We start from the raw sequence: 16,604 nt of genomic DNA on the forward strand, positions 1-16,604 counted from the left end.
GAAATGCTATTACTTCAATTTCTCAAACATATGACTATTTTACAGCATTTTAAAGACAAGACTCTCGTTAATCTAACCACACTGTCCAATTTCAAAAAGGCTTTACAACGAAAGCAAAACATTAGATTGTCAGCAGAGTACCCAGCCAGAAAAAATCAGACACCCATTTTTCAAGCTAGCATATAATGTCACATAAACCCAGAAGACAGCTAAATGCAGCACTAACCTTTGATGATCTTCATCAGATGACACACCTAGGACATTATGTTATACAATACATGCATGTTTTGTTCAATCAAGTTCATATTTATATCAAAAACCAGCTTTTTACATTAGCATGTGACGTTCAGAACTAGCATACCCCCCGCAAACTTCCGGGGAATTTACTAACAATTACTAAATTAAAATTACTAAATTACTCACGATAAACCTTCACAAAAAGCATAACAATTATTTTAAGAATTATAGATACAGAACTCCTTTGTGCAATCGAGGTGTCCGATTTTAAAATAGCTTTTCGGTGAAAGCACATTTTGCAATATTCTCAGTAGATAGCCCAGCCATCATGGCTAGCCATTTAGACACCCACCAAGTTTAGCCCTGACCAAAGTCAGATTTACTATTACAAAAGTTTGATTACCTTTGTTGTCTTCATCAGAATGCACTCCCAGGACTGCTACTTCAATAACAAATGTTGGTTTGGTCCAAAATAATCCATCGTTATATCCAAATAGCTGCGTTTTGTTCGTGCGTTCCAGACACTATCCGAAATGGTAAATCAGGGTCATGAGCATGGCGCAATTCGTGACAAAAAATGTCTAAATATTCCATTACCGTACTTCGAAGCATGTCAACCGCTGTTTAAAATCCATTTTTATGCCATTTTTCTCGTAAAAAAAGCGATAATATTCCGACCGGGAATCTCCGTTTAGGTAAACAGAGGAAAGAAAACAAAGCATTCGGTCGACGCGGGCACGCGCCTGAGTCTCACAGTACTGTAACCAGCCACTACCCAAACGCGCTACTTTTTTTCAGCCAGAGCCTGCAAAGCCACGATTCAGCTTTTTGCCGCCTTCTGAGAGACCATGTGAGCCGTAGGAAGTGTCACGTAACAGCAGAGATCCTTTGTAATGGATAGAGATGGCAAAGAAGGCCAAGAAATGGTCAGACAGGGTACTTCCTGTACAAAATCTTCTCAGGTTTTGACCTGCCATTTGAGTTCTGTTATATTCACAGACACCATTCAAACAGTTTTAGAAACTTGAGTGTTTTCTATCCAAAGCCAATAATTATATGCATATTCTAGTTACTGGGCAGGACTAGTAACCAGATTAAATCGGGTATGTTTTTTTATCCAGCCGTGTCAATACTGCCCCCTAGCCCTAACAGGTTAATCTAACTGTGCTGTCCAATGTACAGTAGCTATTACAGTGAAATAATACCATGCTATAGTTTGAGGAGAGTGCACAATTTTAGGCACATTTGGGCAGTCTTGAAAAATGATTTTCAATAGAAATGCAATGGTTCATTGGATCAGTCTAAAACTTTGCACGTACACTGACGCCATCTAGTGGCCAAAATCTAAATTGCACCTGGGCTGGAATAATACATTTTGGCCTTTCTCTTGCATTTCAAAATCGATGGTACAAAAAAATACTAAAGAACGGTTGTTTTTTTCTTTGGATTATCTTTTACCAGATCTATTGTGTTATATTCTACTACATTCCTTTCACATTTCCATAAACTTCAAAGTGTTTCCTTTCAAATGGTACCAAGAATATGCATATCCTTGCTTCAGGGCCTGAGCTACAGGCAATTAGATTTGGGTATGTCATTTTATGTGAAAATTTAAAAAAAAGGGGGTAATCCTTAAGAGGGTTTCAGTGACTTCATTAGCTATGGTTGCTGATACGTATATGGTTGAATCATCAATGTACATGGACACATTGTAACGGTTTTGACTTGAGATTATTGTTTGTAGGGGTGTGCCTACCAGGGAAAATATTTTTGGGTGGAGGGAATGAGTCCCGTCTGGTCCGTCAAGTCCACACAAATATGAAGGACTCATGTGAAAGTAAGTATGAAAACATTGTAAATTACTTCAAAACAACTATGGTCTTTTGAGTTGGTTGTATTACCCAAAATAAATGATCACACACATAATAATATAAAAATGAGCTTTGGTTCCTCAAGAAAAGTTCTGTACCTTGCGTCTGAAAGAATCCAGCCGGGTAGTTCAGTGAACCCAAGTGACCTCAGTCACGCAATTGTTCTTAAATAAAGTAATGCGTAATCCCGGTTTCATTAATACAATCAGATTGCAATTAACAATTTTAACACACAGCTATAAAGAGTGTCACATCTATGTAGTCTTCACCACAACTGAACACATAAATCATCACGGTATACATCACACCAAAATAAATTAAATACCGTATGCAAAAAGTTGTAGTCAGTCGGTCAGTCAGACAATCCAATCCACCAACAGATCTCCAGCGGTGAAAGGCCACGAAGAAACAGCGGAGACCAACGTAGATCAGTAGTCCAACAATAGACATAAGTAGATCCAATAGTGACTGATCCTGCGGCACGGCTACAGTACACACGTTTTACTACAAACAAAATAAATTGTGTCTCAATGCTTCCAAGCTGAGGGTAGAACACTTCCTCTCTCGCGCCACTGTCACAACCCCTTTTGCACAGCTGATGCTGGCTATTTAATAGGGCATTAAAGAGGAAGCACCCAATTGGAACGAGAAGCACTGAGACGGTTTAGACAAATTCAGGGCCGTCACAACATATGCTTTGTTTAATGCCAGTGGCAGGTCATTGGTAAAAGAGTAGAGGGCCTATAGAGCTGCCCTGCGGTACACCACACTTTACATGTTTCACATTAGAGAAGCTTCCATTAAAGAAAACCCTTTGAGTTCTATTAGATATATACCTCTGAATCCACGATATGGCAGAGGTTGAAAAGCCACAACACAAGTTTTTTCAACAACATGTTATGGTCAATAACATCAAAGTCTGCACTGAAATCTAACAGTACAGCTCCCACAATCTTATTATCAAAATCAGTTATTTGTGTCAGTGCAGTACATATTGAGTGCCCTTCTCTATAAGTAAGATGAAAGTCTGATGTTAATTTGAAATGTAACAGTATTCAGTGGTTTAATCAGAAAATCAAAAGCTTGAACAATGTTTCACCATGGTATTTTGTTTAAACATTTAGTCAATGTACTGCTTGCTGTATGTTATATTGTATTAGGTAAACATTTATTTTCTCTTTGTGTAGATTCTTAGAATCATGGTTCAACCTGTTGATACGTGGTTTTCATGCCTATCGAAAACTATTATTCATTTTTTATTAAGGCTGCTATTTACTCAATATTTTCAGTTGTACATTGAATAGGTGTATGTCACTCTCACATGCCACATTGTTTAGTCCGTAGGCTGTGCCCTGATTCCCATTTCCCCATGTCAACAGTATTGCATCCCTTGATTTGGTCAGTTGAGACCTCAGGTACCCCACAAGTTAGATGAGACCTCACAGGCAGTTATCCTCATGGCAGTTATTTGGGGAAACCATTCTACTTCAAAATATCCTCTTTTGTAGTATCACCCTTCTATTGACACACACAAAAAGGAAAAAAATCTATAAATACAAAGCTATATCATACAACAAAATGTACTGTAACTACTAACTACTAATAATCATCCTCTTTCATAGTAGCAGTTTTAAATTAGAGTTCATTTAGAGTTCTGCTACAAAACCTCCCCCACAGAGGCTACTATGCTTGTAGCAGCTTGACCACTGAAGCCTGAGATCCAACTTATTTCTAGTACACCCGACAGATAGGTTAGAACAAGCCAACTAATTTGGAAACGTGAAGGATAAACAATCAAATATTCTTTGCCAAACAACAATCAAGCAGTGGGTTGTTGAGGTTGCTTGCCTAATAATCAACATGCAAGCAGTCACAAATTGCAATTTTAAGCGAGTCAAAACAAAATTAGTAGCGTCATTCTACCTGACCGAATCTCATCTCCTGGACTGCAAACATATCTTTATCATTTCTTCATAAGAAGGTTCATCATCACAAAAATCAACCTCTCCCTGCTTAATATTAATTTCCATGGTGTGCTTGTGCATGTGAACCCACTGTATAGCTTATTGCCACTGCGACCAAGCAGAGTATATTGCAGTGTCAAAACGGGTTTATTCTCTGGGCCTGGGTGGCCCATGCTAACATCTGCCTAATTGTTTAGCCATGTTCATGTTTGTGGCTCAGTTGAGCTATTGGACATGACAATGCAGGAGTGTGAAAGAGAAGCCAGGGCTGCTATCTTGGCATTTGTTGAAAAAAAGGACCTTATCAAGTCTGCTTCCCAAATAGCACCCTATTCTCTATGTAGTGCATGACGTTTGAACAAAGCCCTATAGGGAATAGGGGGTCATTTTGGACCCAGCCCATCTGTGTGTAGAAACGTAACTATCTACAGTACGTACCCATTAATCATAACGCCTTCAGAGATGTTAAAGGCCTAACGCAATCAACAACTTGATTTCCTGTGTTTTATATATATATATATATATCCACACTATGAGGTTAGAATAATACTATGATTTTGTGAAAATCACGATAATGTCCTTTTAGTGTAAGAGTTGTTTTAAAATGCCGTCTGAAATTCCAGCCTGTTTTGGTGGGATGGAGCTTTGGCCTGCCTGGTGACATCACTAGGCGGTAAATGAGTTAATAGACCAATAAGAAAGAGAGTTTTAAACCTCTCTTTCAATAACAGCTAGTTTTCCTCTTCCCACTAAGACCACTCCCAGACAGTCCTAGCAAAAAATTATCTTGAGAAATGGCTCTTCGCTAAGAAGCTATTTTTGCTTATTTTTGTCCATTTTAATTTAAAACAATCACAGTAAGATATTTAATTGTTACCCAGAAATGATGCTATATTGAGATAAAAACAGCTGCATTGGACCTTTGGGACATTCTTGACATTGATCTTTGCCTAGTGTGCCTGCACAGTAGAGTTGTACACCTATGGAGGGGAAAAAAGTATGCTGGATCTTCAATTAATTATGTTACATGGCTAGCTGACACTGAACTGCTTAACACGTAATTCATGGTATCAAGACTGGGGGTTTGCAGTCTGGGGTTTGCAGTCTGGGGGTTTGAAAACATACACTGCTTTTAATGAAACTCAATCTACTTCAATGTAATGTGAGAACTAAATAATTACAGTATAAAGTGCTGTAGTATCTGCTGTTCATTTGTTCATATCGCTAATTAATTGATTTAACTGTTGTTAATTATGTAAAGAAACATGTATCGAACTAGTATGTCTGAGGGGACATTATCATTCTACTTATAAAAAGTCAAATCTGGCAAGCAGCGAATAGAAACATGCAACAACTGCAAATATTCAGTATAGCATTCTAGCTGTGATTTGCTCAGTCTGGTTCACAAAGGCATGATAAACATTTAATATTTTGTCCCAAATGGCACCGTACTCCATGCCCTACGGGCCCTGGTCAAAAGTAGTGAAATACATAAAGAATAAGGTGCCATTTGGGACACACTCTTGGACTAGGTAAGGATACCCTGTCTACATTGCAGGTCTCCAAATTAATCGTGACTAATGTGAAGAGAACACCTTGAAAACAAATGTCTTTCTTTCTGTCTTGAAGATTGTTTTCATCACACGGAGTGGGAAATGTTCCGGGTTGAGTCTGAAAATAGAATCGATGTATACACTGACTCAGTGACTGAGTTCATCAGAAAGTGCATAGAGGATGTTGTTCCGATGGGGATTATTAAAACTTATCTAAACCAAAAACTGTGGATAGATGGCAGCATTCGTGTAAAAATGAAAGCGTGAACAACCACATTAACCACAGCAAGGTGACTGGGAACATGGAGGTGTACAAACCTGCCTTCTTAAGGCAATCAAAGAGACAAAATGTCAGTACAGAGACAAAATAGAGTTACAATTCAACGGCTCAGACATGAGACGTACACAAATGTATTGTTTTTGAAAGAAAAGCACATTTTTGGTAAATTAAAATAACATCAAATTGATCAGAAATACAGTGTAGACATTGTTAATGTTGTAAATGACTATTGTAGCTGGAAATGGCAGATTTTTTATGGAATATCTACATAGGCCTATTATCAGCAACCATCACTCCTGTGTTCCAATGGCACATTGTGTTAGCTAATCCAAGTTTATCATTTTAAAAGGCTAATTGATCATTAGAAAACCCTTGCAATTACGTTAGCACTGCTGAAAACTGTTGTTCCGATTAAAGAAGCAATAAAACTCGCCTTCTTGAGACTAGTTGAGTATCTGGTACAACAGCATTTGTGGGTTCGATTATAGGCTCAAAATGGCCAGAAAAAAAGAACTTTCTTCTGAAACTCAGTCTATTCTTGTTCTGAGAAATTAAGGCTATTCCATGCGAGAAATGTCCAAGAAACTGAAGATCTCGTACAACGCTCTATTCTGGATCTAACCAGAATAGAAAGAGGAGTGGGAGGCCCCGGTGCACAACTGAGCAAGAGGACAAGTACACTAGAGTGTCTAGTTTGAGAAACAGACACCTCACAAGTCCTCAACTGGCAGCTTCATTAAATAGTACCTGCAATACACCTGTCTCAACGTCAAAAGTAAAGAGGCGACTCCGCGATGCTGGCCTTCTAGGCAGAGTTGAAAAGAAAAAGCCATATCTCAGACTGGCCAATAAAAATAAATGATTAAGATGGTCAAAAGAACACAGACACTGGACAGAGGAACTCTGTCTAGAAGGCCAGTATCCCGGCGTTGCCTAGTCACTGTTGACTTTGAGACTGGTGTTTTGCGGGTACTATTTAATGAAACTGCCAGTTGAGGACTTGTGAGGCGTCTGTTTCAATTGTCCTCCGAGAGTGGATGATTCCCTCTTAATTTTGTCCTTGAATTCCAAAGACCAATGCTTTTGTTTCTAAAATATTTGAGAAGCCAATTTTTTTGTACCAGGCATTCACTGATGGTAATACTGCCACCTACAATTAAATCCTCTGTTTAATTTTGCTATTTTAAATCAGCAGAAACAGAATAATAAGAGTGTATCTGAGGGGGGCATATGGCTGATTGGTGATAATTAACTGCACCATACAAGACTTTGGGTGTTCTAATACAAGGGAGGTACATTTGCGTCCATTTTCGGTGATCAAAGATAGCGATACGAGTTCTTGTTTCATTTTTTCTATGGGACGATTCTGGTTTCTCATTATAAGTTGTTTTGCTTATCTTTTATAGTAACTTAATTGCTGCCTGTGGAAACAGATGTCTCTACACCTTTCATTATGCAAGGCTAGGACGCAAGATCCAACACTCATACTCTGCAGGAGACTGCAACAGAATGTGCATTTCAATACACTACGAGCCAGCAAAAAAAAGGGTGATTCTATTAGATTAGTATCTAATCACTGGAGAAATAAAGTGATTTACTGGGACACAAAAATACACTTCATTTTGATTTCAACTTGGTCAACAACAGGAACTGCATAGGAAATTGCTTTAATGTTGTCGACGAAATGTGCTACTTTATTTCTTCTGGCATTAAATATAGTATATGTACTGTGGGATATGGTGGCGTGATGCTGTGATGAGCATTGCAATGATCCTTGTATGAATACTCATGCTGAGAGCTTTGAACAGGGGAGCAATATTTACATATACATTAGATGATCTGATGAGCTGAAGAATCTGACTCAGATTGAAATTGGAAATAATGATCTTATTTCGTTGTCCTTCACCAATGTAATGTTATGACTGCAAGTGTTGCGTGTCGTATGCGTTTGGAGGATGTCATCAGTATCACATTGGCCTTTATAGTTGTCAGTAAGATACACAGTACATAACTCCATGTTTAATAGCATGGATTTAACAGCAAAAATAGCAGTGTCAGATGAGACATTTTGTAGAAATCCCTCTGTTGAAGATAAACCAAAGATTTAACCACCGACAGGCAATTACATATGCAATTAAGTGTAATAGGTAAGGAATAGTGTATATATTATACAGTGCATTTGTGATCATTTAATGACGATTGAGAAGAGAACAGACCTCAGTTCAAATACTATTTGAAATAATGTCAATATTTAATCTGTGCTTGATTGAGCTTGCCTGGCTCAACAGACCAATAGAACAGTTGAGAAACCACTAGCCCTGCCCATTTGACACTACAGATAAGTGCAAAAGTGCAAAGTATTTAACATATTTAAAATAGTATTTGAAACTCTCTCCACTGGCTTCCAGTTGAAGCTCGCATCCGCTACAAGACCATGGTGATTGCCTACGGAGCTGTGAAGGGAACGGCACCTCCATACCTTCAGGCTCTGATCAGGCTCTACACCCAAACAAGGGCACTGCGTTCATCCACCTCTGGCCTGCTCGCCTCCCTACCTCTGAGGAAGCACAGTTCCCGCTCAGCCCAGTCAAAACTGTTCGCTGCTCTGGCACCCCAATGGTGGAACAAGCTCCCTCACGACGCCAGGACAGCGGAGTCAATCACCACCTTCCGGAGACACCTGAAACCCCACCTCTTTAAGGAATACCTAGGATAGGATAAAGTAATCCTTCTAACCCCCCCCCCCCCCCCCCCCTTTAAAAGATTTAGATGCACTATTGTAAAGTGGTTGTTCCACTGGATATCATAAGGTGAATCCACCAATTTGTAAGTCGCTCTGGATAAGAGCGTCTGCTAAATGACTTAAATGTAAATGTAAATGTAGCTAGATAATGAATCCCAACGCATGATGTAGGGGGGATAGGGGGCAGTATTTTCACGGCCGGATAAAAAACGTACCCGATTTAATCTGGTTACTACTCCTGCCCAGAAACTAGAATATGCCTATAATTAGTAGATTTGGATAGAAAACACTAAAGTTTCTAAAACTGTTTGAATGGTGTCTGTGAGTATAACAGAACTCATATGGCAGGCCAAAACCTGAGAAGATTCCATACAGGAAGTGCCCTGTTTGACAATTTGTTGTTCTTCTGTAGCATCTCCATCAAAAATACAGCATCTGTGCTGTAACGTGACATTTTCTAAGGCGTCCATTGGCTCTCAGAAGGCGCCAGAAAGTGTAATGGGGTGTCTGCTGTCTCTGGACGAAGAACAGCAGGAGAATTTGTTAGTGGTCAGCCTGGGAACAGTGAGACAGAGACGCGTTCACGAGAATTCTCAATTTTTTTTCCTTTCAGCCTTTGAATGAATACAACGTCGCCCGGTTGGAATATTATCACTATTTTACGAGAAACATAGCATAAAAATTGATTTTAAACAGCGTTTGACATGCTTCGAAGTACGGTAATGGAATATTTTTGTCACGAAATGCGCTTGCGCGTCACCCTTCGGATAGTGACCTGAACGCACGAACAAAACGGAGCTATTTGAATATAACTATGGATTACTTGGAACCAAAACAACATTTGTTGTTGAAATAGAAGTCCTGGGAGTGCATTCTGACAAAGAACAGCAAAGGTAATTCAATTTTTCTAATAGTATTTCTGAGTTTAGTGAGCACCAAACTTGGTGGGTGTCAAATTAGCTAGCCTGTGATGGCCGAGCTATCTACTCAGAATATTGCAAAATGTGCTTTCGCCGAAAAGCTATTTTAAAATCTGACACCGCGATTGCATAAAGGAGTTCTGTATCTATAATTCTTAGAATAATTGTTATGTTTTTTGTGAATGTTTATCATGAGTAATTTAGTAAATTCACCGGAAGTTTGTGGTGGGTATGCTAGTTCTGAACATCACATGCTAATGTAAAAAGCAGTTTTTTTTATATAAATATGAACTTGATTGAACAAAACATGCATGTATTGTATAACATAATATCCTAGGAGTGTCATCTGATGAAGATCATCAAAGGTTAGTGCTGCATTTAGCTGTGGTTTTGGTTTTTGTTACATATATGCTTGCTTTGAAAATGGCTGTGTGATTATTTTTGGCAGGGTACTCTCCTGACATAATCTAATGTTTTGCTTTCGCTGTAAAGCCTTTTAGAAATTGGACAATGTGGTTAGATTAACGAGAGTCTTGTCTTTAAAATGGTGTAAAATTTAAGTTATAGCATTTTTGAGGTATTTGTATTTCGCGCCACGCTCTACCATTGGATATTGGTGAGGCGTTCTGCTAGCGGAACGTCTGTCCCTAAAAGGTTAACTTGAAATGTAAATACTTTGTCAAAATTAGAGTGGAGTCTTTTGTTAGGACATGAGGCTAACTAGCTAGCTAAACAATGGACCATAATCACAACTCATGACGTTACTACCCTGCATGAATCTGCAGGTAGCTGACCAACCAGGTTCTATGGCTATAACTAGTCAAGCAAATGTGTCTGAGATACAAAGAATATGATCATACACATAACGTTAGCTAACGACTGTCAAAATTAAAAATGTGTAATATCTGAAAATCTTACCAGTATTTATCATGGTTGGACACATCTCCTGTCTGATGCCTGGTTGCCTTAGTTTGATGATGTAATCCAGACTGGTGTTTTTTCCATCTCCTTAGCTATCATACTCGAATTCCACTGATTTCAAAACTCGGTCCTCCAGAAAGTGGAGAGCATACACATAACGTTAGCTAGCTAACAGTACACTTTAACTTGACATTAGGTTTATGCAGTTTTACTACGTAATAAAAAAATGTTTAAAGCTGCATTCGACACGATTACCTAAACATACTGACCAGCTCCAATAGACAGACGCCTGCTATATGGTAGACCAATCCAAACTTATCTCTCGGCATGTCCAGCCAATCATTTTCTCATTTTCTCAGTCAATCATGGCTAGCGTGAAGGTTGCTCACTTTTTCTGTGGCTAAACCAACTAGGCTCGTAATTTAACAATTGTATTTGTATTTACAGACGGCACACACATTTGATATTAAGGCACATGAAAGTTGAAATGTTCGAGAAGGCATTTTTGCCCAAAAATGCATTTTGATAAAAAAATATTTTTACGTTCTAACATTTCTCCTGTGAAGTCGTGACTTGCGACATACGCCTAGTTTTCCTGAATTGGGTCACAAATGGATAGCTGTACATTGATTAAGTCTCCAGTAGGAGGTTCTGTCCAGCCTTTTATTTCTGATAGTGGATATAACGTTGTAGATCTGATGTTGTTTCAAAGGTGCAAATTCAAGGTTAGTCGATGATGAAAATAGTTTACCATGATGACATAATCCTGTGGATGAAATTTCACCCTCAAAACAACAGTTTGATTAGTTAATTGATGACTTTTTTACCCAATGTGCACTTCTTGGAACATACCACAACATCTGACGAATACAAATGTAACTGGTTTACTCCTAATAACCACATCACATACTGTATATTCTGTCTAAAACAGACAGACACTTCCATGTCCACGTTAAATTGGGCACACGTTAAACAACATTAATCATGAAAGGTTACATGAATGGAACCAGCGAATCGCAGCAACCCAGTAACATATAGTGGTGCTCAAATGCGCACACGCATGACACACAACCAAAATGACAGACAGAGACACACGGATCTCAGGCAACGCGGGAAATATGAACAAAGGAAAGCAAATTAACAGAATGAAAGAGTTTTTAGCTTGTCAGTGTTACCATGATTCTGTCCACTGAAACAACATTTCACTCTTGAATAGGCTAGAGATATAAATAACCTGTGGAACACATTATATGAACATACCTTTCCATACAACATTTTTCCTACTGAACTGGGCATGAACTATAAACTGTAGATTACTGCTAACAAAGGAGCTAAATAATCATATATTCATGATCAGTATAACGCTTCTAGAAATAAATGGCAAAATGCAAAAGGGAAACAATATATTTTAATATATTGGCAGATTAGACAGTGTGCGTGTTTGTGATGAGTGGGCATACTGTAAATCCAGTTTATCACACACCCCTCCCCTTATGAAAAGCAATGCCACATTGCTGTAAAAATAAATGCATAGGAGCACAATGAGGGTCAACCTTTCAGAAACTGGTCATACACTGGGTAGCAAAGTAGCAGGCATGAACATAGACCAACTTTTAGAAAAAATAATATTGTCTCTCACCTAGAAGCAGAAGGCACAATGGATCAGGTATGGTCAGAGGGGAGTCAATTGGAAGGGGTTTGGGCAGAACTGTCAGCAGCAGACTGACTCTGTCTCTTGACTTGGGTCAGTTCTCCACCACCCCAGTCCATGGGCACAATAGCAACATTTTCCCCCTGGGGCTAGTCCAGCCCTTTCCCTGTAGCTCTGGAGTGAGCTCAGACACATTGATTAGCAACTGTCATTAAAATTGTTAAAAGGTTTTAAAAACAATTCTAATAAATACAACAGTTCGACAATGGCTCAAGACACTCCAAGCTATTAGAATACAACAATTCCATCAGAACAGGGCTGAAAACTTCGCAGAATTTGCTCTGTCTAGGTCTACCTGCACTCACTTGCACTGTCTAGACTGCCTCATTAATTATTGTTGTTGTCATGTTTGTTGCATAATTGTGTGTCAATAGCAGGATACCCTCATGTCAAAAATCAACAAGCTTGGCTATAGATTAAACCCATCTATATTAATAAAAATATATACCTATATATATGTTTTAAGTGAAAATGTAGCTTTTGTCTTTCATTTATCATCTGTAGAAACTATGAGAATAGAAAGGTTTAGAACTTTTGTGAAACGTCACAGTACAGTTATATATGACAATTAGAAATCAAAACTGGATGGTTTTCAGAGATACACTGAACAAAAATATAAACGCAACAATTAAAGTGTTGGTCCCATGTTTCATGAGCTGAAATAAAAGATCCCAGAAATGTTCCATAGGCAAAAACAAATTCTCTCAAATTGTGTGCACAAATTTGTTTACATCCATGTTAGTGAGCATTTCTCCTTTGCCAAGATAACATGTGCACCTTGTGCTGGAGACAATAAATGGCTACTCTAAAAATTGAATTTGTCACACAACACAATGCCACAGATGTCTCAAGTTTTGAGGCAGCGTGCAATTGGCATGCTGACTGCAGGAATATCTACCAGAGCTGTTGTCAGAGAATTGAATGTTAATTTCTCAAGCATAAACTGCCTCCAACGTTGTTTTCAAGAATTTGGCAGTATGTTCAACCAGCCTCATAACCGCAGACCACGTGTATGGCATTGTGAGGGCGAGCAGTTAGCTGATATCAATGTTGTGAACAGAGTGCCCAATGGTGGCGGTGGGTTTATGCTATGAGCAGGCATAAGCTATGGACAACGAACACAATTGCATTTTATCAATGGCAATTTCAATGCACAGGGATACCATGACGAGGCCCATTGTCGTCCCATTCATCCGCCACCATCACATCATGTTTCAGCATGATATTGCACGGCCCCCATTTCGCAAGGATCTGTACACAATTACTAGAAGCTGAAAATGTCTCAGTTCTTCCATGGCCTGCATACACACCAGACATGTTACCCATTGAGCACGTTTGGGATGCTGTGGATCGACATGTACGAGAGCTTGTTCCAGTTCCCGGCAATATCCAGCAACTTCACACAGCCATTGAAGAGGAAAATAACTGGTTTTCTGATCCACGCCCCTACCTTTTTAAAAGATACTGTATTCCCAGTCATGTGAAATCCATAGATTTGGGTTAATCAATTTATTTAAATTTACTGACTTAAAATTATGAAATGTAACTCAGTAAAATCTTTGAAATTGGAGGGTAGCTGGAGGGTGGGACCAAAAACAAAAATCTAAAAATAGAACTAATATAAAAAAATATACTGTGTCCATAAAAGCATTACAATTGTTGTCTATAAGTTTACTCCAATTAGGGACGTGTTGGTAGGGTTACTTTTTTGGTAACTACATTATTCCATACGTGCTATTTCATAGTTTTGATGTCTTCACTAGTATTCTACAATGTAGAAAATAGTAAAAATAAAGAAGTTGTGTCCAAATTTTTGACTAGTACAGTACTCACATTGCATGGGTTGATTAGGATTCCAACCATACATACTATTACCCCATTAATGTACTGGGTATGTAAACATGTTTTTTCATGTAATACATCCCATTCCACTCATTTAAACATCAAGGGGACGTTTTCCCGGACACAGATTAAGACTAGTCATGGACTAAAAAGCAAGATTAATGGAAAATCTCCAACTATTGTTTTTTTATAGTATACCAGGACTAGGTGTAATCCCTCCTTAAAACCTCTTCAGCGTCTCATCCCGTCAGCGGGATCAAAATCCAGCGAAAAATCATATCGCCATTAGCATAACAAAATTTAATAATTTGAAAAAAAAAAAAAAAAAAAAAGGTTTTCGTTTTATAGATACACCTCTCCTGAATCGACCCACGTCGTCCGATTTCAAAAAGGTTTTACAGGAAAAGCAAATCATTAGATTATGTTAGAGGAGTCCATCGTAAAAAGCAGCAACAAAGCCATTTTCCGACCAACCACATGCATCACAAATAACCAAAAAACAGCTAAATGCAGCACTAACCTTTTACAAACTTCATCAGATGACACACCTAGGACATCATGTTACACAATGCATGCATTCTTTTGTTCAATAAAGTTCATATTTATATATGAAAACAGCATTTTACATCGGCGTCTGACGTTGACTAACTATTTTCCCGTCAAAAGCATCCGATGAAACAGTGATACGATTTACTGAATTACTATTCGAAAACATGTTTAAAATGTAATATTGTCATTCTAAGATTTATAGATGAATATCTCTTGAAAGCACCTGTCATACCAGATTTAAAAATAACTTTACTGGGTAATCACACTTAGCGATAAAAGGGGATGCGATACTCAGAAAATGAGCTAGTAAATACAGTTCGGCGCCATCTTGGAACAATCGCATATCACATCTAATGTTGTATAATATTGTCAATAATCCCTTACCTTTAGTTGTCTTCATCAGAAAGCACTTCCAGGAATCCCAGGTCCACAACAGATGTATTTTCGGTCGAAAAAGTTCATCCTTTATCTTCCATTAGCTTGTTGTTGTTAGCGCGTTCTGAAGGCTGCACCAAAAGTTCCGACATGCGCGGGGCTACTCTGTCAACAAAATGCATTTTTTTCTTATTTAGGTTCGTTCAAACATGTCAAACGTTGTATAACATAAATCTTCAGGGCCTGTTTCAACAAGAGAGCCAATAAGATTCGAGGGGGACGATTTCAATGTGTTTCAAAACGTTTCCAAAGGTGGGGGTAGACAGGGCCGCCGGCGTCATAATGGTGATGGCCCTCCCGCTGTGACCAATTTCCAACGCGTCTCATTCACTGAGTTTCGACAGTAGAAGGCTCAAAACGCTTTGTAAAGACTGGCGACATCTTGTGGAAGCAATAGGAAGTGCTCAATAAACGATAGCTCACGGTGTTAATAATAGGCGACGACGTGAAGTTGAGTCCACAATTCAGAATTCCACTTCCTGGTTCAATCGGTCTCGGGGTTTTGACTGCCATATGAGTTCTGTTATACTCACAGACACCATTCAAACAGTTTTAGAAACTTTAGGGTGTTTTCTATCCACAGGTATTAATTATATGCATATCCTAGCTTCTGAGTCTGATTAGTAGGCCGTTCAAAATGGGCACGAATTTTTTCCAAAATGCGCTGTGGCGCCCCCTATCCTAGGGTAACGTCAAGAGGTTAAACCTACATTTGACCAAGCCTAATACATAAACCTACTGAGACAAGGTAGTCAACAGCTTTTGAACATATTTTGAGGCTATACATGGTTTATGTTCCTTTTATAAACAATGGATGGGTTGGATGGGGAGCGTCGCTGCACAGCTATTTTCAGGTCTCTCCAGAGATGTTTGATCGGGTTCAAGTCCGGGCCCTGTCTGGGGCACTCAAGGACATTTAAAGACTTGTCCCGAAGCCACTCCTGCATTGTCTTGGCTGTGTGCTTAGGGTCGATGTCTTGTTGGAAGGTGAAACTTTCTCCCACTGAGGTCCAGAGTGCTCTAGAGCATGTTTTCATCAAGGATCTCTTTTTATTTTGCTCCATTCATCTTTCCCTCGATCTTGACTAGTTTCCCAGTCCCTGCCGCTGGAAAACATCCCCACAGCATGAAGCTGCCACCACCATGCTTCACCGTAGGGATGGTATTGACCAGGTGATGAGTGCTGCCTAGTTTCCTCCAGATGTGACACTTGGGATTCAGGCCAAAGTGTTCAATCTTGGTTTCATCAGACCAGATAATCTTGAATCTCATGGTCTGAGGGTGCTTTAGGTGCCTTTTGGCAAACTCCAAGTGGTATGTCATGTGACTTTTACTGAGGAGTGGCTTCCGTCTGGCCACTCTAACATAAAGGCCTGGTTGGTGGAGTGCTGCAGAGATGGTTGTCCTTCTAGAAGGTTCTCCCATCTCCATAGATGAAAACTGGAGCTCTGTCAGAGTGGCCATTGGGTTCTTGGTCACCTCCCTGACCAAGGCACTTCTTCACTGATTGCTCAGTTTGGCCGGGCAGCCAGCTCTAGGAAGAGTTTTGATGGTTCTTTGGGATCGGTGTCCCTTCCA

The sequence above is a fragment of the Salmo salar genome, chromosome 29 (assembly GCF_965601325.2).
Source record: "Salmo salar chromosome 29, fSalSal1, whole genome shotgun sequence".
In the NCBI taxonomy this organism is placed as follows: Eukaryota; Metazoa; Chordata; class Actinopteri; order Salmoniformes; family Salmonidae; genus Salmo; species Salmo salar.